This window comes from Phyllobates terribilis, unplaced genomic scaffold (assembly GCF_046119375.1).
Source record: "Phyllobates terribilis strain yellow unplaced genomic scaffold, ASM4611937v1 Scaffold_9__5_contigs__length_417890890, whole genome shotgun sequence".
In the NCBI taxonomy this organism is placed as follows: domain Eukaryota; kingdom Metazoa; phylum Chordata; class Amphibia; order Anura; family Dendrobatidae; genus Phyllobates; species Phyllobates terribilis.
Genome location: NW_027362769.1, coordinates 374,259,823 through 374,282,143, shown reverse-complemented (window position 1 = coordinate 374,282,143; position 22,321 = coordinate 374,259,823). Strand labels below are relative to the sequence as shown.

At 42.3% G+C, this 22,321-nt stretch overlaps 1 protein-coding gene and 1 long non-coding RNA gene across 2 annotated transcripts in view; one reads left to right on the top strand and one right to left on the bottom strand.

Annotated features, from left to right (window-relative positions):
- NHERF2 (NHERF family PDZ scaffold protein 2) overlaps nucleotides 1-22,321 on the top strand; it is an 84,153-nt gene that overhangs the window by 46,167 nt on the left and 15,665 nt on the right. The window lies entirely within an intron of this gene.
- Nucleotides 11,597-22,288, bottom strand: LOC141162355 (uncharacterized). The gene is made up of 3 exons (XR_012250763.1): nucleotides 22,013-22,288; nucleotides 20,799-20,880; nucleotides 11,597-12,689 (listed from the first exon to the last, which is right to left on the bottom strand). It is a non-coding gene; the product is annotated as an uncharacterized lncRNA (long non-coding RNA).

Below are 22,321 nucleotides of genomic sequence, written 5' to 3'. Positions count from 1 at the left end.
CTACGTCTAGTAGAATTGGTGGCCTTCATCTTTTGCAACGCCTCGATATATTCTTATCTTTGGATTTATAGTAATTTAGCAAACTCCATAAATCCTGTTACTTTATTAACAAGTAGCTCAGATTAGCTAGCTTTATGAGGGAGCAATAATCTTTTTTATGGGTCACTATCTCTGATGCTTATCACTTATGAAGCGGTGGTAGGTTCTCCTGCTTTTGATAACTTTGAGGGTGTGAAGATACCAAACCTTCTTCCGTCTTCTCAGCTGTCGCTCTCTTATGTGGCCCTTTATTTTTCAACTCTACAGAGACTACTTTATATTGGAGAGAAATCTGGAGCTACAAGACAGCGTTATCAGTCTACAATTATTTAATAGACCTTTTCTGGTTCTCATGTTCTCACTTGGACTTTCTCACTGAGGGACCATGTCTTATCGAAAATGATGGCTCTAAACCAGCGTCGGACAATGCATGGGATACTTTAGACATTTTATCTTGTTGTCTACCTTCATGGTGTAAATTCAGGTTCACATCGAATATCCAAATGTCAAGCTGAAGTAAGTAGGCTGGTACGAATATGTGAGGGACTGATGGCGGGCTAGTTCTGGCACGTGGGACATCAACCGTTTGCTTAGGTTGCATTTTTGGTGCCATAATTGAACTTTTTAAGAAACCTTAGATCCAGCTGATAGCACAGGAGGAAAATTCTGACTTTGAGGATTTTTTTTAAAAGACCATGACCTGAAGAACAATTTTATGTGTTTATGTGTAAATGAACCTCAATAAGGCAATCCATGACCTCCATTGACCTGGGAATGTGCCCCAGTAGGTGTCATACCCTTTCGACTTCTGTTGGCATCACTTAAACCGACCATACACCTGAGATCCTTCTGGCTAACGCTATCTGTCATGACTCCCCCCAGTTCGGCCTAGCGTTTTGTGTTTTGATGAACCGGGGGGTAGAAAACTACTGGGAACTCTTCCGGCAGTGGCTTATCTCCCATGAAAACAAAAAAGATTAGGTGTTGAAATTCCAACTTCCTGATCCTTTTCTCTCCCATCATCATCTGTCAGGGAAGAGTCTTGAGACCCCCATATACATCGAAGGGTAATCTGGTTCCTTAGAAATTGGTGGGGTTGGCCGACTTTAATCTAATATGCATGGTGGCTTTTAGAGAGTCTTCAGTCAGCATAAGGAGAACTAAGAAATTGATGATACCGCAAAGCTTTGTTAGATTCAGTCACGTAAAGATGATGAAAGCCATGTTACCCTTTGGTTCTAGAGTATGTGGGGGTCTCGCTCATGGACCCCCACTGATGATATCCTCTGACATGTCCCAATGAGGTATTTAAAAGGTATAAACTCTCATTAATAAAAATCAGAAGGGTCACATTTTTGATGACTACGTTGTCCAATGTCATCAGTAGTACATTTTTCTTAGAAATTTCCAACCTGGATTTATAGATATCCATAGTATATTCATGATTAAGCAGCAAGTTCTGAAGTCTTATCTTTTTCTTAGTACTTATAGCCGCAGGTGGAAACAATTCTGAGCATCTCTTTCATTAAACCTCAAGTGGTTCCATATGTTTGCGAGTAAATCAGTCCGGCCGGTGTATCCATCAGCCATATATAAGCATCAGATTTTCCGCTTCTTGCTCGCTCACACATGGGTGTTTGTCCTGCATGCAGAATGGAATATTTATTCAGAAGCACTGGAGATTGATTTGTTTACAGCTTTTTTTTTCTAACCATCGTGAACGGGCCTAGTCAGTCGGTCAACCAGGAGGACGTCACGTGTCTTCCTAATGTGATAATTGTTTTACCAGCCAAATGATTTTTTTCTGCTAAAAAGATCAAAACTTCTCTTTCCGAATTTGTAAATTCTGCTTCTCTTCTGCTTGACTTGAATTGTGACAACCATCTTACCATTTTCTGAGCCAGAAACATACTCCCGAGAAGTTGTCCACTTCCCTTCCAAGGCACATACAAAGTTCATTACTCAACAGGAGGCAACAACGAAAAATAGCTCTTCTTCCCTTTGACCCCAATATCAGTTTTTACCCTTTTAAGGGGTTGTCCTATCAGGTCCAACGCTTTCTGGTTGAATGTCGTAGAGGTGGTCTCCCACACAGGACCCACCTCTGGACAAGTTGTGGTTCCCAACAGCCATTTTCGGGGTTTTGGCAAAATCAGCTTCTTTTTTTGGGATCTTAAGGGCCATTGAAGTTACACTCAGATTAAAAGGGGTTGCCCGCTACAAGACAAACACCTTAAAGGGGTTTGTGAACCTCTGTCGAGAATAGTGCAGTCAAAAATTTTGGAAAGTCATCGGCGGATGGATCCTTCACAGCGTCAGAGCCTGATTCTGGCGCCCAACTCGGGATGAAAATACCTAAATTTATTTACACGAGATCACGTCCAGGATGAATGCAAAATGCGTGCGGAGGATGGAAAGGGTCAGGAATCTGGGCAGGGAGGGAGACCTGAATCATTTAGCTCATTTTTTCCCCCCACATTTTCCAGCATTGTGTAAACACTGATAACTACATGGAAACATCGCTGTTTTACGGACCATCTGTCAGGAGGATTACAGTGTTTTCCCTGCTGGAATACAAGACATGCTGGCTGCTCTCTGTAAATATTGGCAGTCTGCTCCCCCGGTTTGCTCTGTGATTGACTTTTTCCCTTTTCTATCTACAATAAAATATATTGCAATAGTGAATGATATTGCAATGTGCCCTATCATTTTTTTTTTTTAGTCCGGTAGTCTTCGACCAGAGTGCCTAAAGTTCCTTTTAGTAGTTCAGAGACCAAAGATTCCGCTTGTTCTGGACAGTTCCACCATCTTCCCATTTCCTCTTATAGTAATAAGGTCCCAAATCTCAAAGACGGGAGAGTACAGCAGCCCAGGCTTCGGTTTCACATCTGCAGTCGCACTAAACTAAGTAGTCACGCGGACCACCACTTCCTGTTATATTAATTCGCAAATACATTCGTCAATTTTTGGTTTAAAAGTTATTAGGGGCAGTGGAGTTAAAAGTGAACCTAAAGTTGAGTCTTTGCATTAGATTACAGTTGCCCTTTACAGGATTAGACTGAGTTAACTCTGCAGTTTGCAGGGTCCTTTCACTGTATGCGCTGGGAATGCTTTGGGCATTTACGGAAAATTTTTGGGCCTCCCAAGCCGATATATGGCAGCATGTAGAATAGCGTTGTTTGCATTATTTTATAAGGTGGCATCCTGCATAAAAACGTACACACTGCATAGATTTTTTTTTGCCAAATTATGCCAGTTGCCTATATATTTCATAGGTGTTCATCGCCGGTAGGGGAGGTGTACCTCATTCGTGTACACTCACACATTTACACACAAAAATGCACGTACCCATGCATGTTTACACTACGCACACATATATGAATACACACATATACAGTATAGAAATTACATATCTATTATGCATACACACTACGTACATTAGACACACATTCACTATACACACACATTAGGTACACTTTACATACATATAAACCAATTATGCATAGTACACACATAACGCACACATGTACCCATTACACACACATTGTGCACACGTGCACCCATTACACACACATGCACACATTACGCACACATACACACATTACACGCACATACACACATTACGCACATATACACGCATTGCACACACTTTACGTACACATGCACACTTTACGTACACATGCACCAATTACACCCATATTACTCACACATGCACCATTACACACACGTACACCCATTACGCACACATAAGACACACACTATGCACACATACACACATGGGCGCAGACATTACGCACCTGTACACATATTACACACACACATCATGCACACATTAGGCACACAACGCACACAATGCACACACTTTAAGCACCCATTAACCATACATACACGTACTATGCACACATGCACACTAATTATGCTCATACATTAGGCACACATACACATATTAGGTACACATTACGCATACATCACACACACGTGCACACATTATGCACACATACACACAGAGTAGAACCATGGGGACTCCATGTTTCTAGGTACTGACTCTGAACACACCTCATTCACGGTGCCTCATAGATAGTGGTAAATTGCAATAATAGGGGTAAAATGTGGAATTGTTAGTCAAGCGATTCTCTGGTACGTTCAGAAAAATGCTATGAATATGACCCAGATCTGAACTGTTTGACTGCCTTTACTGGAAAACAATTTCGCTATTTTCAGCAGTTCTCCAGCTGTGTCATGTCCCGGCTATTTTTGACTACATGAAACGTAATTTTATTTCTTACCGCCAAATAGTGGGACGCAGCCTGTACGCCAATATTTATTTGTTTTGTTCTATTTATAAAAGAATATCCATTAAATGCCTAATGTTCAATGAGGGGGGCTGCAAACAGCAAACTTTCATTAAAAATCTAGAGAGATGTTCTCCCATCAGATTGATGACTTACTGACATGGGGCTCAAGGGGGTCTTGTCTAATCCCAAGAACAGGATAAAGGGGAATCGGTGTGAGACTTTTCAATGGTGTTGAATTGACCCTTTTGTGCAATGGAGGACCTCTGATATCAGCTGCTTCTCTTGCATTCCTCCCGTTAGTGCTGCAGGCTGATAAGAAAGGGCAGGGTCGCTTTGGCCGTATGGTCTGTAAGATCGTGCATGAGAAAAACAAGCCTTAAAAAAATATGAAGAGGAAATGCTGTTCTATGTAAACTGGACGGGATCCATCAGAACTGCGGCGAACATCGAGGGGTCTCGTTTTACTCAGACAAATGGGGGGAAAGCTGAGGCAACAATCAAAATGGCTGCCATTGCAGTTGCTGTTGTCAACCAAGCCTTCCAATGCAATTTCAGCATGGACACACACAACTTAGAGGCAGCCCATATGACTGCTATGGGGCCCTTGGAAAGAGGGGACCTATTCTTAGGATGGTCCCATCCCGACCGGCCCTCCTGGCATTTGCCTGAAGTGCCAGATGGCCAGTCCGGCCCTGCATAACTATTGGGTGGCGAGGAGCTATTCAGATCTGTCTTCTTCATAGCAAACACCAAGGAATTCAGACACCAGGCACCATAATGAGGGGCTCATTTTGAGATTGCTTTTGGGGGTCTCCTCTCTGTTATAGTCTCCAAAAAGCAGCCATATTGGTTTTGGCCTAGGAACAAAAGAAAAATTCCTCTACATATTCTCTACTCCGATCTTTCTAGATAATTCCTTGAACTCTTTTTTTTCGACAGAGGTCGACATTTTGTATGTTTTTTTGTTATAGCCGCCTCAGCTGTGGACACGGAAAAGTCGAGGCTTCTCGTGCGACTATTTTAGCCTAATGTCACATTTTTTCGGGGGGACGCCACGTGTTGCTATGCCGCACAGATTTCCACATTTTTATCTCCCTTCAGTAAATGGAAAGTGTCCGGCGGGATTTTCTTGCCGAACTGTTTAACACCCATTTTCCTGTCACAGACAGACGACTATTGTCAAAGTATTTTCCATTTTTAGCCCTGACAACATGGAGAGAAATTCGTGCCACAATAACACATTGAGTATTTGGGGATATTATGACTCGGAGATATCATCACAATAACATCCCAGAATGAAATATAAAATATCCATCTGTTTAAGAGAAATGAACAGTAGCCATCTTCTGTGTTTTAGGTAGACGGCCATTTTATAGGCCTGTCAGAAAGCTGAGGTGCTGCCATAGCAACTGATCAAAGCACCATATATATGACCTGGTTTCATGGGCCTATGTCTTAAATTTGGAGGTGTTTCCGCAAGAAAGAGTGGGAATGTATGATTTTTGGGTTGAAATATTACTAAATATGCAATTTATTTCCTATGGGTTCGGCCTAGGCTGCAAGATAAATAAGATCACCATAGAAATAATGCCGCCATACAGGTACATTAATGGGAGAGTCAAGGAAGAAAGCTGTTAGATGAATTGTCACTTATGACTATTTTTTTGGTGATTTTCCCGTCTACTTCATTGGTACCCCATTTGCAATTTTTGACGTGATCACAGGGTGTCGGCGGATGCCATGACAGCCAAGGCCCCCGTCGCCACCATCTTGATGTTCCTGTGAGGCCCCGCAACAGTCTGGGGTTCCTACGAGTTGTATTACAGTATATAGTACAAGCAATCAAACAATCGCAGATTTAAGTGCCCTTTGGAAAAAAAAAAAGTGAAAAGTAGTCAAGAAAATATTCGGTATTGACGCATCTGTAAAAGTCCAATCTAGAACACTTTTAATTTACTTATTTTTATTCATTTATTTTACTCACTGATATGGCGCCATTAATTAAACAGACAACTTCACAGACAATATCTTATTGATAAATGCTGTAATGAAAAAAATATCGAAACACCAAAATTGCCATTTTTTTTGTTAGTCCTCCTCCCGCAAAAAATGCAATAAAAAGTGCTCAATCCGTCTGTATTCCAAAAATGGAGTCAATAAAAACTACAAAAACAAGCCCTTATACATCGATGGAAAAATAAAAAAGTTACGGGGTTCAGAAAATGGCAACACAAACCAATTTTTTTTTTTTTCCACAAATTTCAGATTTTTTTTAAGTCACTAAAATAATAATAATGATAATAATAATGAAAAAAATAAAGCTTGTGTCTGGTATTGCAGGCTAGCTCCATTCAGGTGAATTAGGAAGTACTGCCATAGCGGAAATAGACTATTGACAGATGTGGCGGCACTTTTTTACTGTCTCACCCCTATGGCTAGTAGAGGGGGTCCCGAAAAGGGTATGAGGTGGTCTTATCAGGTGCATGCATACACACGGTTCAAGTTTCCTATAGTGTTACGTGTGACCTGGGAACATACTACAGAGCTGGTAAATTCTGTATAATTACAAGACTAGGTAATTACAGGGTACATAAGAGCAAACCTGTCGATCCGACAGCGTCCTCCCTCCCCATCTCCACCATACAGTCATCAACGGGTGTTTAAGATCCATCAGATTAGCCGTATTTTTGCCACTTCCCTAATGACAGATGATCACACCACCTCCGAGTGATCGACTACATCAAGCGTCCAGCCAAAGAGCAGGTCCGATCGAACGATTGCCAAAAAGATCGATAACCCAGAGACAATAGGAAGAATTTTCAAACATCTCAGTGACAAATAAAAGCCGCCCACACCTTAAACACCTGTAAAAATGGTGCAGATCACAATCTTTATTCGTCCTCAGTGCTTTGTATTTCATTTCTCAGGAGGCGACGGAGTGGGGGGAGGAGGGAGATGCGTCTTCACAAAACATCTCACATTGCTGCTATCTTCACTTCTGAAGAACTTGTAAAAAAGTTGTGTGTTAGATCGGCGGATATGGATGCGGCAGATTTAATCCAGTGGATTAAGGTCTATTTACATCTGCAAATTTTCCGCAGATTGCAAATATAACAAGTCAATAGGCGCTTGTTTAATAACCCTTTTACATGGGTCCTCATTCACATAAATGTCATTTGTTTGGGCTGTTCTGATTTTTCAGAAACAATCTCGACAAATTGTACCAAAAAGGGGACGGGGTGTACATAAACCACCTCCAAAATGGGCTATTCTAGATAGGGTTGAAGGGGTGGGACTTAAAGGAGTTGTCCACTTTAAATAAGTAAAAAATGCAAAAAATATATATATATATATAAAAAAATTCAGAGCGCCTGTATTTTATAGCTAGACTGGAGATTGCAAACTGTGAAATTTTCTGTTCTGCCTAAGGGTCTGCAAATAATTTGGAATTCCTTGCAGCCTTGTATATATTATTGAGTCGTTCCATAAGGGATCGATTTACGAATGATATCACTGTATGACGGTATTACTATTGAAAGTGTCACCCGTAGGGGACAGCTCACTTTTTGGCCCATGGTTAAATATTGGTATCGGCAGTATATACAGAGGGGAAAGTTGCCAGTCCTCCCTGCAGAGCCGGAGTATACAGGAGGCCGCATTGTGCAAGATTGCTATTTTTGGGTACATTTCTCCCATTTTTTAGACCCTGAAAAAAATGTCTATATTGTTTCCTCCTCTGTCCTCTCCATCCGGCGGTGCCGAACAATCTGAGGAAGAGCGTGATCTGGGCGTGTGCGCTGGGATCAGCAGACTGAGCTGCAGCGCAAAGGAAAAGGGAGTACAAAAAAAAATGTCCATATATTGCTTATGGTAAAGAAATAACTTCCCTTCCCTCAGCCCATCTGATACGCACAATGTTCAAAAGGTTAAAAAAAATTACCAGAATTATTTTTTCATAATTTTCTGGGACAATCAAAACTTTTGTCCTTTCAACTTGAGCATCCATGTAAAAAGAACCGCAGCACGCACTATTTTTTTGGGGGGGGATATGAGACTTGACCATTCCAGTCTACTGGAGCGCAAAAAAAAAATCTGATTGCTTAGGAATCATTCGTATTGCATGCTTTTTTTATTAAGGATCCAGTGCAATTAATAACATAGGAAGCTGAATTTGGACTGCTGTATATTTCAACTGATAATGAATAAAAAATGGATGTCACATGGAGATAAAAAAGGGACACACGATAACAACTGTACGATTTTTCTGGTTGAAAAACAGACAATGTTAGATAAGCTCGTCTGAATCCAGCATTATAGTATATGGAGCTGGCTGCAGTTCTCCACACTCTTGGCCTTATAGTAGACGGGGCTGGCTGCAGTCTCGGCCTTATAGTGGATGGGGCTGGCTGCAGTTCTCTGCACTCTATTCCTTATAGTGGACGGGGCTGGCTGCCGTTCTCCGCACTCTCGGCCTTATAGTAGACGGGGCTGGCTGCAGTCTCGGCCTTATAGTGGACGGGGCTGGCTGCAGTTCTCTGCACTCTCTTCCTTATAGTGGACAGGACTGGTTGCAGTTCTCTGCAATCTCGGCCTTATAGTGGACGGGGCTGGCTGCCGTTCTCCGCACTCTCGGCCTTATAGTAGACGGGGCTGGCAGCCGTTCTCCGCACTCTCGGCCTTATAGTGGACGGGGCTGGCTGCAGTTCTCTGCTCTCTCGGCCTTATAGTGGACGGGGCTGGCAGCCGTTCTCCGCACTCTCGGCCTTATAGTGGACGGGGCTGGCTGCAGTTCTCCGCACTCTCGGCCTTATAGTGGACGGGGCTGGCTGCAGTTCTCCGCACTCTCGGCCTTATAGTGGACGGGGCTGGCTGCAGTTCTCCGCACTCTCGGCCTTATAGTGGACGGGATGGCTGCAGTTCTCCGCACTCTCGGCCTTATAGTGGATGGGGCTGGCTGCAGTTCTCTGCACTCTCGGCCTTATAGAGGATGGGGCTGGCTGCAGTTCTCCGCACTCTCGGCCTTATAGTGGACGGGGCTGGCTGCAGTTCTCCGCACTCTCGGCCTTATAGTGGACGGGGCTGGCTGCAGTTCTCGGCACTCTCGGCCTTATAGTGGATGGGGCTGGCTGCAGTTCTCTGCACTCTCGGCCTTATAGAGGATGGGGCTGGCTGCAGTTCTCCGCACTCTCGGCCTTATAGTGGACGGGGCTGGCTGCTGTTCTCCGCACTCTCGACCTTATAGAGGACGGGGCTGGCTGCAGTTCTCTGCACTCTCGGCCTTATAGTGGATGGGGCTGGCTGCAGTTCTCCGCACTCTCGGCCTTATAGTGGATGGCGCTGGCTGCAGTTCTCCGCACTCTCGGCCTTATAGAGGATGGGGCTGGCTGCAGTTCTCCGCACTCTCGGCCTTATAGTGGACGGGGCTGGCTGCAGTTCTCCGCACTCTCGGCCTTATAGAGGACGGGGCTGGCTGCAGTTCTCCGCACTCTCGGCACTTATAGTGGACGGGGCTGACTGCAGTTCTCCGCACTCTCGGCCTTATAGTGGACGGGGCTGGCTGCAGTTCTCCGCACTCTCGGCCTTATAGTGGACGGGGCTGGCTGCAGTTCTCGGCACTCTCGGCCTTATAGTGGATGGGGCTGGCTGCAGTTCTCTGCACTCTCGGCCTTATAGAGGATGGGGCTGGCTGCAGTTCTCCGCACTCTCGGCCTTATAGTGGACGGGGCTGGCTGCAGTTCTCCGCACTCTCGGCCTTATAGAGGACGGGGCTGGCTGCAGTTCTCCGCACTCTCGGCCTTATAGTGGATGGGGCTGGCTGCAGTTCTCCGCACTCTCGGCCTTATAGAGGATGGGGCTGGCTGCAGTTCTCCGCACTCTCGGCCTTATAGTGGACGGGGCTGGCTGCAGTTCTCCGCACTCTCGGCCTTATAGAGGACGGGGCTGGCTGCAGTTCTCCGCACTCTCGGCCTTATAGTGGATGGGGCTGGCTGCAGTTCTCCGCACTCTCGGCCTTATAGTGGATGGGGCTGGCTGCAGTTCTCCGCACTCTCAGCCTTATAGAGGATGGGGCTGGCTGCAGTTCTCCGCACTCTCGGCCTTATAGTGGACGGGGCTGGCTGCAGTTCTCCGCACTCTCGGCCTTATAGAGGACGGGGCTGGCTGCAGTTCTCCGCACTCTCGGCCTTATAGTGGATGGGGCTGGCTGCAGTTCTCCGCACTCTCGGCCTTATAGAGGATGGGGCTGGCTGCAGTTCTCCGCAATCTCGGCTGCAGTTCTGCGCAGTGACAACTGCTGTGGACACTTTCCTGGTTTAGTAAGAGGTTGTCGCTGGTTATGACAATGTTATGTTGGGGGGCAGCGCTCTGTCTTCATGACCCGCGTCCAGGCTTTATACGGCCCATGCATTAAGCTGTATATTACCAGTGTCCTAGGATGCAATAAAACAGATGCTAGGATGTTTCGAGGTTGCTCAGGAACAAGCGAGATTTTCCGCTTTTCTCTAATCTGCATTTTGTAACATTATCTCCGGATTATTGTCCAGCGGCGGATACAGTCATATCGCTGTGTAACAGCGGAACGGAAGAACGGGAAAAGACTCAAGTGTAACTTCATCTCGAGTATGTTTTTGCAATCGTTTGCAATAATTGGTGTAGAAATGATGGATTTATTACCCTCCCCTATAATCGGTGACTCCATCCTAACTCCATTGTCTATGGGAGTCTGAAGTAGTCTGAAATCCACATAATCCTCAGCAGACCATAACCCCCAGCTCATCTTCTTAGAAAAGTCAGTGGTGTCTGTTTTCTGCTGACATATAATTTATAAAATCCTAGATTTAGAGATTCCCTGAGATAATCAAACCCCATTATTCTATGTGATGGCGCTAAATGGGTTTTCCCTTTAAGGACACCTGCTCTCTAATCCCAAGGAGCTTTCAGATATTTATCAGATAGGAGAACTAATTACGCAAGTCTATGAACACAAGGGCAAAATTAAGGAAACATTTTTCTTGTAAACTTCTTGCCTGGCCGAGAAAACAGGTTTTTCTTCTAATCCTTCATGTATGATTGGCAGGAAGACTTAGCGAGAGTTTATAGAAAAGTGACAAGGACACTGTCGGCTTTAAAGTATAGCGGAGAGGTGACATTCCTGTGAGGGTTGAGCTCCACGTCAATGACATATCATACAGAGGGCAAGTGGACTTGTGTTATGTATCACAGCAACCAAAGCATATCCGATAATGCATTAAGAAAGCAAAAAAATGCATAAAAAATATCCCAGCAATTAAATGTGAGAAAAATGCAAAGAATCTTCTCCGCTCGTCTCAGTAGTGCAGCCTTGTTTCCCTTCCTTCTTCTCCCTGTCCTGTATTTGACTGTAAGAAAACTGACTGCAGCAGGAGCCTCCCCCCAGTGCCCTGGTTACAGTAGGACACAATATTGTTAAGCCCCACCCAAAGGGGCAGGGCTTCAGCCACCCACCAATCAAAAAGTGATCAGCAGATTAGAGAAAATGCTGCAGATTTATAAAAAGTGAGGGCATCTATATTTCTGGTTTATTTTAAACATTAATTTCTTAATATATCGACAGCATTAAATCCCCTGCAAAGATATTATTTTACATGATAAAATTCTGACACCCTTCAGTCACCACTAGAGGGAGCTTAGGAGCTCACTGCAGACTAGGTATACACAGTATGCCGCTCCTGAACCCCCTCTAGTGGTGGCTGCAAGAAAGACATAGGGGAACAAAAACTGATGGCCTCCCCCATATCACATGCAGCATAGTGACACATTATTTTCCACAAGCTCATGCTTTTTTTCCTTGATGATTGGGCAGCAAAAATGCCAAAAAATTGATGGAGTTGCTCTTTCACCCTTGTGGAAGTTAATCATTCAATATCTCTCCCTCCCCCCAATTCCACCAATTAATCTCCTCCAAGACTTTAGATTTTGATTTCAGGAAATTTGCACACCCAGATGTTCAGCCGCCCCTCGGGATCATAGACCGTGGATGGCATCAACGAGTATATGGCAGATGGGATGATGCGGGACGTGTTTTTATGGCTGCAGTGAGTGGCCCTTCTCGGATCCTTTGTCTTTCTCAAGTGGATGGCCGTATTTCCAGCTATTCAGCATCCGCCGGGCTCTTCTCTGGCCATCTGATGCCTTTGTACACAGATTCTGTTCTGTTTTCACAGCTGATTCTGGCCTCTTAGCGAATGATTTACAAGTAACACAAACTCCATTGTATATCTTGGCTCCATCACAAGGTACACAGAGGTACATATTCCCATTGCAAGGGACACTTCCACATGATCACCTGATGAAAAGCCTTTCCTGGCCTCTCGGAGCCTGTAATTAAATAAGAAGTGCCAGGAAATGTTATAAAACACAGATTAAATTATTATAGATGGTAATAAGTTACTAGTGATTGATGCAAATTTATAGAGTACAGTAAACAACATATCTACTATAATACTCCCCCATGTAAAAGAATATAACTACTATAATACTGCTCCTATGTACAGAATATAACTACTATAATACTGCACCCTATGTACAAGAATATAACTACTATAATACTGCACCCTATGTACAAGAATATAACTACTATAATACTGCCCCTATGTACAAGAATATAACTACTATAATGCTGCCCCTATGTACAAGAATATAACTACTATAATACTGCCCCCTATGTACAAGAATAGAACTACTATAATACTGCTCCTATGTACAGGAATATAACTACTATAATACTGCCCCTATGTACAACAATATAACTACTATAATACTGCCCCCTATGTACAAGAATATAACTACTATAATACTGCTCCTATGTACAAGAATATAACTACTATAATACTGCTCCTATGTACAAGAATATAACTACTATAATACTGCTCCTATGAACAAGAATATAACTACTATAATACTGCACCCTATGTACAAGAATATAACTACTATAATGCTGCCCCTATGTACAAGAATATAACTACTATAATACTGCTCCTATGTACAAGAATATAACTACTATAATACTGTCCCCTATGTACAAGAATATATCTACTATAATACTGCCTCCTCTGTACAAGAATATAACTACTATAATACTGCTCCTATGTACAAGAATATAACTACTATAATACTGCCCTTATGAACAAGAATATAACTACTATAATACTGCACCCTATGTACAAGAATATAACTACTATAATACTGCCCCCTATGTACAAGAATATAACTACTATAATACTGCTCCTATGTACAAGAATATAACTACTATAATACTGCTCCCTATGTACAAAAATATAACTACTATAATACTGCCCTTATGAACAAGAATATAACTACTATAATACTGCTCCTATGTACAAGAATATAACTAGTATAATACTGCTCCTATGTACAAGAATATAACTACTATAATACTGGACCCTATGTACAAGAATATGACTACTATAATACTGCCCCTATGTACAAGAATATAACTACTATAATACTGCTCCTATGTACAAGAATATAACTACTATAATACTGCTCCTATGTACAAGAATATAACTACTATAATACTGCTCCTATGTACAAGAATATAACTACTATAATACTGCTCCCTATGTACAAGAATATAACTACTATAATACTGCCCCTATGTACAAGAATCTAACTACTATAATACTGCTCCTATGTACAGAATATAACTACTATAATACTGCTCCTATGTACAGAATATAACTACTATAATACTGCCCCTATGTACAAGAATATAACTACTATAATACTGCTCCTATGTACAGAATATAACTACTATAATACTGCCCCCTATGTACAAGAATATAACTACTATAATACTGCCCCTATGTACAAGAATATAATTACTATAATACTGTCCCCTATGTGCAAGAATATAACTACTATAATACTGCTCCTATGTACAAGAATATAACTACTATAATACTGCTCCTATGTACAGGAATATAACTACTATAATTCTGCCTCCTATGTATAAGAAAATAACTACTATAACACTGTTCCTATGTACAAGAATATAACCACTATAATACTGCCCCCTATGTACAAGAATATAACTACTATAATACTGCTCCTATGTACAAGAATATAACGACTATAATACTGCCCCTATGTACAAGAATATAACTACTATAATACTGCTCCTATGTACAAGAATATAACTACTATAATACTGCCCCCTATGTACAAGAATATAACTACTATAATACTGTGCCCTATGTACAAGAATACAACTACTATAATACTACTGCTATGTACAAGAATATAACTACTATAATACTGCCACCTATGTACAAGAATATAACTACTATAATACTGCTCCGTATGTACAAGAATATAACTACTATAATACTGCTCCCTGTGTACAAGAATATAACTACTATAATATTGCCCCCTATGTCAAGAATATAACTACTATAATACTGCTCCCTATGTACAAGAAGATAGCTACTATAATACTGCCCCCTATGTACAAGAATATAGCTACTATAATACTGCTGCTATGTACAAGAATATAACTACTATAATACTGCTCCTATGTACAAGAATATAACTACTCTAATACTGTCCCCTATGTACAACAATATAGCTACTATAATTCTGCCCCTATGTACAAGAATATAACTACTATAATACTGCTCCCTATGCACAATAATATAACTACTATAATACTGCCCCTATGTACAAGAATATAACTACTACAATACTGCTCCTATGTACAAGAATATAACTACTATAATACTGCCTCCTATGTACAAGAATATAACTACTATAATACTGCCCCCTATGTACAAGAATATAACTACTATAATACTGCTCCTATGTACAAGAATATAACTACTATAATACTGCCTCCTATGTTCAAGATTACAACTACTATAATACTGCCCCCTATGTACAAGAATATAACTACTATAATACTGCCCCTATGTACAAGAATATAACTACTATAATACTGCCCCCTATGTACAAGAATATAACTACTATAATACTGCCCCTATGTACAAGAATATAACTACTATAATACTGCCCCCTATGTACAAGAATATAACTACTATAATACTGCTCCTATGTACAAGAATATAACTACTATAATACTGCCTCCTATGTTCAAGATTACAACTACTATAATACTGCCCCCTATGTACAAGAATATAACTACTATAATACTGCCCCTATGTACAAGAATATAACTACTATAATACTGCTCCTATGTACAAGAATATAACTACTAGAATACTGCTCGTATGTACAAGAATATAACTACTATAATACTGCCCCCTATGTACAAGAATATAACTACTATAATACTGCCTCCTATGTACAAGAATATAACTACTATAATACTGCCCCTATGTACAAGAATATAACTGCTATAATACTGCCCCTATGTACAAGAATATAACTGCTATAATACTGCTCCCTATGTACAAGAATATAACTACTATAATACTGCCCCCTATATACAAGAATATAGCTACTATAATACTACCCCTATGTACAAGAATATAACTGCTATAATACTGCTCCCTATGTACAAGAATATAACTAGTATAATACTGCCCCAATGTACAAGAATATAACTGCTATAATACTGCTCCTATGTACAAGTTTGTTCATATTTTACAGAGGAACATGGCAGAACTGACCTGCAGAGCTTACATTCTAATAGTGAGCTGTATATGGCGGTCTAGGGTATATTTGCTGGTGATAGTAAATGACTATAGCACTAACCTGTGACAATTAGGGCACTACCTGTCATCTGCGGGGTTAATTATAACCCTTGATTATTGTCCACTTGTCTAAATTACAAGGATGAGCTGATAAATAGATCTAATTGTGAGGAAGGGAACACAGAGAGACAGAGGGGGCGCTGTGTGTAATGGGAAAACCTCCGCCAAGGTCACCTGGGATCCTCTGATCAATTAGTCTTCCTTAATTGTTTTGCTGGCAGTCACCGGTGTAATGATTAACCGCATAACTGCTGAGAATCGAAGTCGCAAACCAATTTGATCAGCCATGCATCTGCTAATGCATAATATATCTTTCTATTCTTCACTCCAGCAGCACAGAGTATTTCAGTAGAGGTGAGAAAATCATCTCCTCAAATAGTTTTACATCTGTTTGGGCGCCTGAACCTTGGTTGCCACGATATAGACACTAATCTCCTCATCCATGGACTGGACTTGATCCGTTCCACACGTTCTCACACCCCCAGAACTCAGCGCTGCGGGCCGCAGGACACACGGGCCCGAGTGTGTGCCAAGGGTCTGTTTAGATATTCTGTGGGAGTGCGGCACTGCGAATGTTTCCCCCATGGGTCGAGCATTCCAGAGAAAGTCTTATTAAAAAGCTCCAAATTCCGTTTAAAGCGTAAGAAGTCCGAATGGGTTCTGGTGAAATCTAACACTTTAGAAAGCGTCCATATTTATAAATCCGTTTTCAATTCTTTCTTTCTTTTTTATTTGTTATGCTTTTTTACTTATTAAGTAGCGATATGGATTTTCATGTGATCAAAAAAAAAAAGGGGGGTAGCGAGCAAGAGCACTGCGCCACCTAATGGCTAAAATATTGTGAAAAAAAAAGTAGGATATTTATTTGTAGGTGTCAGAAAATTTACTGGTGTCAGCAGGAACAAGTCGCTTTTAGTCTATTGCGATATGAAGGACCCCCGTAATGGGGTGGGGGCCCACATTGGCTTAATGAGGTCGAATTTTGTGGTGCAAAATTCTCACAAAATGCTAATTTTAGTGCAGATTTACGTGGATTCCAAAAAACTGAAATTATTATTCTTACTTTTCTGCCACTCCTGCGCATATCTTCTTGGTCCCCCTGTCAGTCACTGTTTCTACATGTGACCTCTGCAGTGCTTCAGTATCAACTCAACAGGCCACAGCTGGAGGACACACGGATTTTAGCTGCAGCTAAAATCCGCAATATTTCCAACTTCCCCTTAGAATGATAAAATTTCATCAAGTAATAGCCCGCATGTCTTGCGAATCTTCCTGGTCACCTGTGTCCTCATTTATGACACAGAAGTCCTTATTTTTATCTACTTTATGATAAAGCCAGTAGTCGTTTACAATCACTCTGCTTTAAGGAGTTATTATCTCATTGAACTGAGCCACCGACGTGGCTTTTCCCATCCTTGGCACTCCCAGACTAGGATTCCTCCAGCAATCCTATGGGGACTCTCGAGACGGTAACCACCTTAGTGTTGCTCTGCCTCCGCTCCATTCATTCACTATAGGACTGCTAGCGAAGGCGGAGCGCTGGAGTTGGCTTTTTCCGCCCGTCCCATTGACAATGGAGCGGAGTTGTGGCTGCAGAGCCTTGTTCTCAGGGTTCTGGAACCGCATCCTAGGGATCACTGGGGGGTCCCAGTAGTTATACCCCCAGTAATCTACTAGTTATCCCCTGGATAGTGTATAATTTGTGTTTTGGGAATAACCCTTTAATTCAGGGGTTACTTTGTTCAGAACCTCATCTTTTGACCATCCTGGAGAGCAATTACACTCTGGAGGACCTATCCTGTTCTGTGTCACACTTTGCACTGCCGAGGGGCAGTACCCTGAAACACAGTGTCTGCAAATTGAGATTTTGGTTCTGGTTATTATCCTGAGTCATGTGACAAAGCTCGTTAAGGGGTCGATATTGACTTTTAGAATTGCTTCTCTCTATATTTGGCACTAGAGTTCTAGTTCTCTTCCTCTCTGAAGAGACAATTTGCATGTATTGATTTGTATCGGTAGTGTAATACTTCATTTTTCCTCTAGAGGTGCTGCAGGGAAATTAAACTTGGTTGCGGTTGATCGCTGGGGTCACATCATTGAGACACTTTGTGAGCAGCTCATTGCCAAAGCGAAGAACCTCTTTATATGACTGCCCTTAGCTGACTTGATTTTTTGGAAATTAGCTCTACCCCACCATAAGGAAGAAAGCTGGCTCCGTAGTGCCACCTATTGGAGGTAGCCAGCCTATCAGTAAGTATAAATGAGGGTATTAGCCAAACCAAAGACTCGTCCAGAAGGGAAAGACAGCCATCCTAAAGACAGCTGTTTGGGGTTTTTTGCCTCTCATCAGTGCAGAGCAGGGTAATAGTTGGCTGTGATGGGTATCTTCCTTTTGGAGAAGACTGGTTTGGCTAAATATTCTTAGTTAAAGGGTCATATATTGACTTATAGGGTACTTAACTCCATGAGATAGCGATCAGCTCAACATTCATATGTCCCGACTCTTCACCCGCATTCGCGTTCATGTGATTTCCACAGAGTGGTTGCCAGACAGCTCTGGTAACGGCTTATCTCACCTGAAAAGAAAAGGACCTTTCCGATCCTTTCCCCCCAGAACATCATCTGTCAGGAGAGTCAGGAGACCCCCATATACATCAGATGGTCGGTCATCCTTTCGACATCAGAAAGTTTGACTGACTTTTGATGCCTTTTGAGTGCCAACTTTCTTCCTTCTTGGAGAGAGCCCATTTGCATGCCTGGCTTAGAAATCTCCATACCCAATAAACTGGCACACCCTTAGATTATTTGGAGGCATGATGGTGTTGAGGTGTGTATCCGCTGTTCTGTGACCACTCAGGACACGCTGAGAGTTGTAGTATTGCAGCAGTCTGAGACCACTGCCGCTGAGAGTTGTAGTATTGCCGCAGTCTGAGACCACTCGGGACATGCTGAGAGTTGTAGTATTGCCGCAGTCTGAGACCACTCAGGACATGCTGAGAGTTGTAGTATTGCAGAAGTCTGAGACCACTGCCGCTGAGAGTTGTAGTATTGCCGCAGTCTGAGACCACTCTGGACATGCTGAGAGTTGTAGTATTGCAGAAGTCTGAGACCACTGCCGCTGAGAGTTGTAGTATTGCAGAAGTCTGAGACCACTGCCGCTGAGAGTTGTAGTATTGCAGCAGTCTGAGACCACTGCCGTATAATGCAGCTTTTATTTTTTAACTTGTCCCATCCCGAGGCCATTCGGTGCCATTTTCATTCTCCAGATGTGACCTCCTCCATACTTTTGGCAGGAACAGAAACCAGAAAATGAGATTAGACCTCCTCCCCCCTTCTCCTCCTCCTTGACATGTGGGAGTCTAATGTGTCGCATTCCTAGTAAAGAGTCATTATGGCCGACTTTGACATTTTTTACTTTCATCGTCTCCTTTAATATCGATAACCCAAATGCCAGCGCCAGTCCTTGAATTCTGCGTACACGCCTAACGGCACGTCAGTCACAAGTCACATTATACTGACTGATGGGCTTAATGGGTTAACCTGGTGTGACTGGTCGGACGTCAGCAGCTCTCAACATGCAATTTCCTCTGGACGGACAAACACAAGAAGTCAACTTTACGAGCGTGTGAACGTTTGTGGATGCATGTATGTGCATATGTTATCCGGGATATCTTCAGCGTGGTATTCATCAGCCGGGCCTCCGAAGAGCGGATCCCTATGAGAATCCTGATATACCCCCGATGAGCGTTTCGTTCAGGGACACCGGGTGGTCCAGGATTAGAAAAATATTTCACAGCAACGCTACTTTGGAGCATAGAAATCAGAGAGAAGTAATGTAATAAGCGGCGCAAAAAAAAATTGTCCCGCCATTCATATAGGCCACGTACCCAATTTAATATTTTTGAGTAATGAACAGAGCAACAAAACGAATGCAAATTGACTCAAGGACCCCTAAAATACTGACCTCAGACCAGAACCCCCTAAACAAATACAGTTCAAGACCATTTTGACAAATAAAGATCCCCTAAACTTATACAGGAGTGTCGGAATCAGGAGAGGGCTGTCAGCACATGACACCCGGGAGTCCTCCCCTTTTCTTAGTAGTTTCTCGGGTAGCATGGGAGACTAGACAAGTGTGCACTTAAATAATTACTTGATATAAAATATGTAATTTATTTTTACCCGGTGTAAATGCCGCTGTTCTCCTGAATCCGGTGATGTTTTTCTTGTGTTCCTGCGCCTCTCCGTTCCTGAGATACGGCCTCCTCTTCCCTGTGTGTAAATCTAGTCTTGTTATTCAAGTGGGCGTGGTCCTGAACTGTTCTTAGTGGGCGTGTTTTTATGTACCACACCCATGTGGCTAAAAAGACTAGATTTCTATACAGGGATGATGGGGCCATATCTCAGGAGTGGAGAGGCGCAGGAAGAAAAGAAAAACATCGCCGGATTCAGGAGAACAGCAGCATTAAGACCTGGTAAAAAATACATATTTATGGCAAGTGATGGATTTTCTTTAAGGCATATATAATCAATGTAATTTTTTTTATGAAAGTAAAAATCTTTAAGAAAGCTTGAAAGACAACCTATACACAAATCATAGGGGCCCTACCGAAATTAGCCGGATCCACAAACAGCATTGATAGGTTACTTTTAATGTGTCACTGGGTTCAAGAGAAAAAAAGAAAGTGAAACTTACATGAAAGAGCGGAAATAGTTAAAGTGCTATTCAGGCTGAAGGCTTCCTGCAGCAGTGGGGTGTCACATGCAGCCGATGTTGACTATGCAAAAAAAAAGGGATCCTGTTAGATGCAAATTTTTTTTTGTTTGACGGCACACAGAAGCTCGGGCTATCGACATTGTATAGATGTGACACTGGAGAAAGTTATGCATCAAAAAGTGCCCCCTGAGGACTCCTGTGCCCCCTGAGAACTTCTGTGCCCACTGAGGACTCCCTAAGATTGGACCTTTGTAAATTGGTATAAAAAGGGCCTTTTTTGTCAGATCAGGGCTTAAAATGTCCAGTGAGCTCAGCAGTTGCATATAGTGATAGAAGATGTGGGAGGAGAGAAGGATTGGGCAGTAGGACTCGTTCTGCCTGATCCTTTAGAAAACATCCTGTTGAAAACATAAACTCTCAGCCAAGCCGTTTTCCGTGAGGTTTCGCGAGGCTTTGTAAGCACTCTTCTTACAATTCTTGAGATCTCCCCATCTTCCCTAACCCTTCCCAGATGCCTGGGGAGATTTGGCAATTGTCATCTCATACTACAACGTATTGGTTCCTCCAGAGGAAAAAGCTACTCTTCAGAAAAAAAACTCCTGTCCATATATATGTCAGGCACAAGGCCATTCGTAACCCGTCTCTCAAATTCGTCAGATCGTCAAGGACGAATTGGCCCTTAACGGGTTACTTCCACCATTATAACTTACATATCCTCGAACAGTGCTTTTGAAAACAAGCACTTTTGCAATTTACTGCTTATTAAAATTTTCTGCCGTTTTTGAGATATGAACATTTTTCTTTTGCTTACAACTAGTTTCCTAGGAAACCGACCACCACTGCTGTCTAGATTATAAACCCTGGCTGGGATTAGAAGGTAACAGCTAACTCCAGATATCCTGGCCAGTATCAAAACAGAGCTTACAAATTCAATAGAAAGGAGACTGTAAGGGCTGTATGTTCTGCTGTCCAGCAGCGGTGGTCGGTCTCCAAGGCAACGAGCTGTAAACAAAAGAAAAGTGTTAATATCTCAAGAACGGCTGAAAATTTTAATAAGCAGTAAATTGCAAAAGTGCTTGTTTTTACCAGCTCTATCCGACCATACCCATTTATGAAGATGGGAAATAACCCCTTTAACATGGGGAAGGGGACAAGATGCTTTTACAGTCATCCTAGTGTAATTTGCGCCTTACTTTTGTATGTGCCTCCACCGCCTTGTGATAGACATATTGTAAACGGATCTTTTTGGTCACATTTCATCTTCAAAGCCAAGTCTGTCGGATGTGTTTGCGTTGTGACTTGTCCTACCAGATAATCTCCTCCAGCCATTAAACACAGGTACTTGGGTTGGTCACAGCAGTCGTTAAACCGAGCGTCGGCTTTCTGAACGATTGTAAACCTAAAATAGAAAGCAAAGCAAACATGAGAGAATTTAATAGGAGTTTTTTTGATCGTATCTTACCTAAGATAGCACAGGGTGATGGGAAGAGTTGTCATGGGGA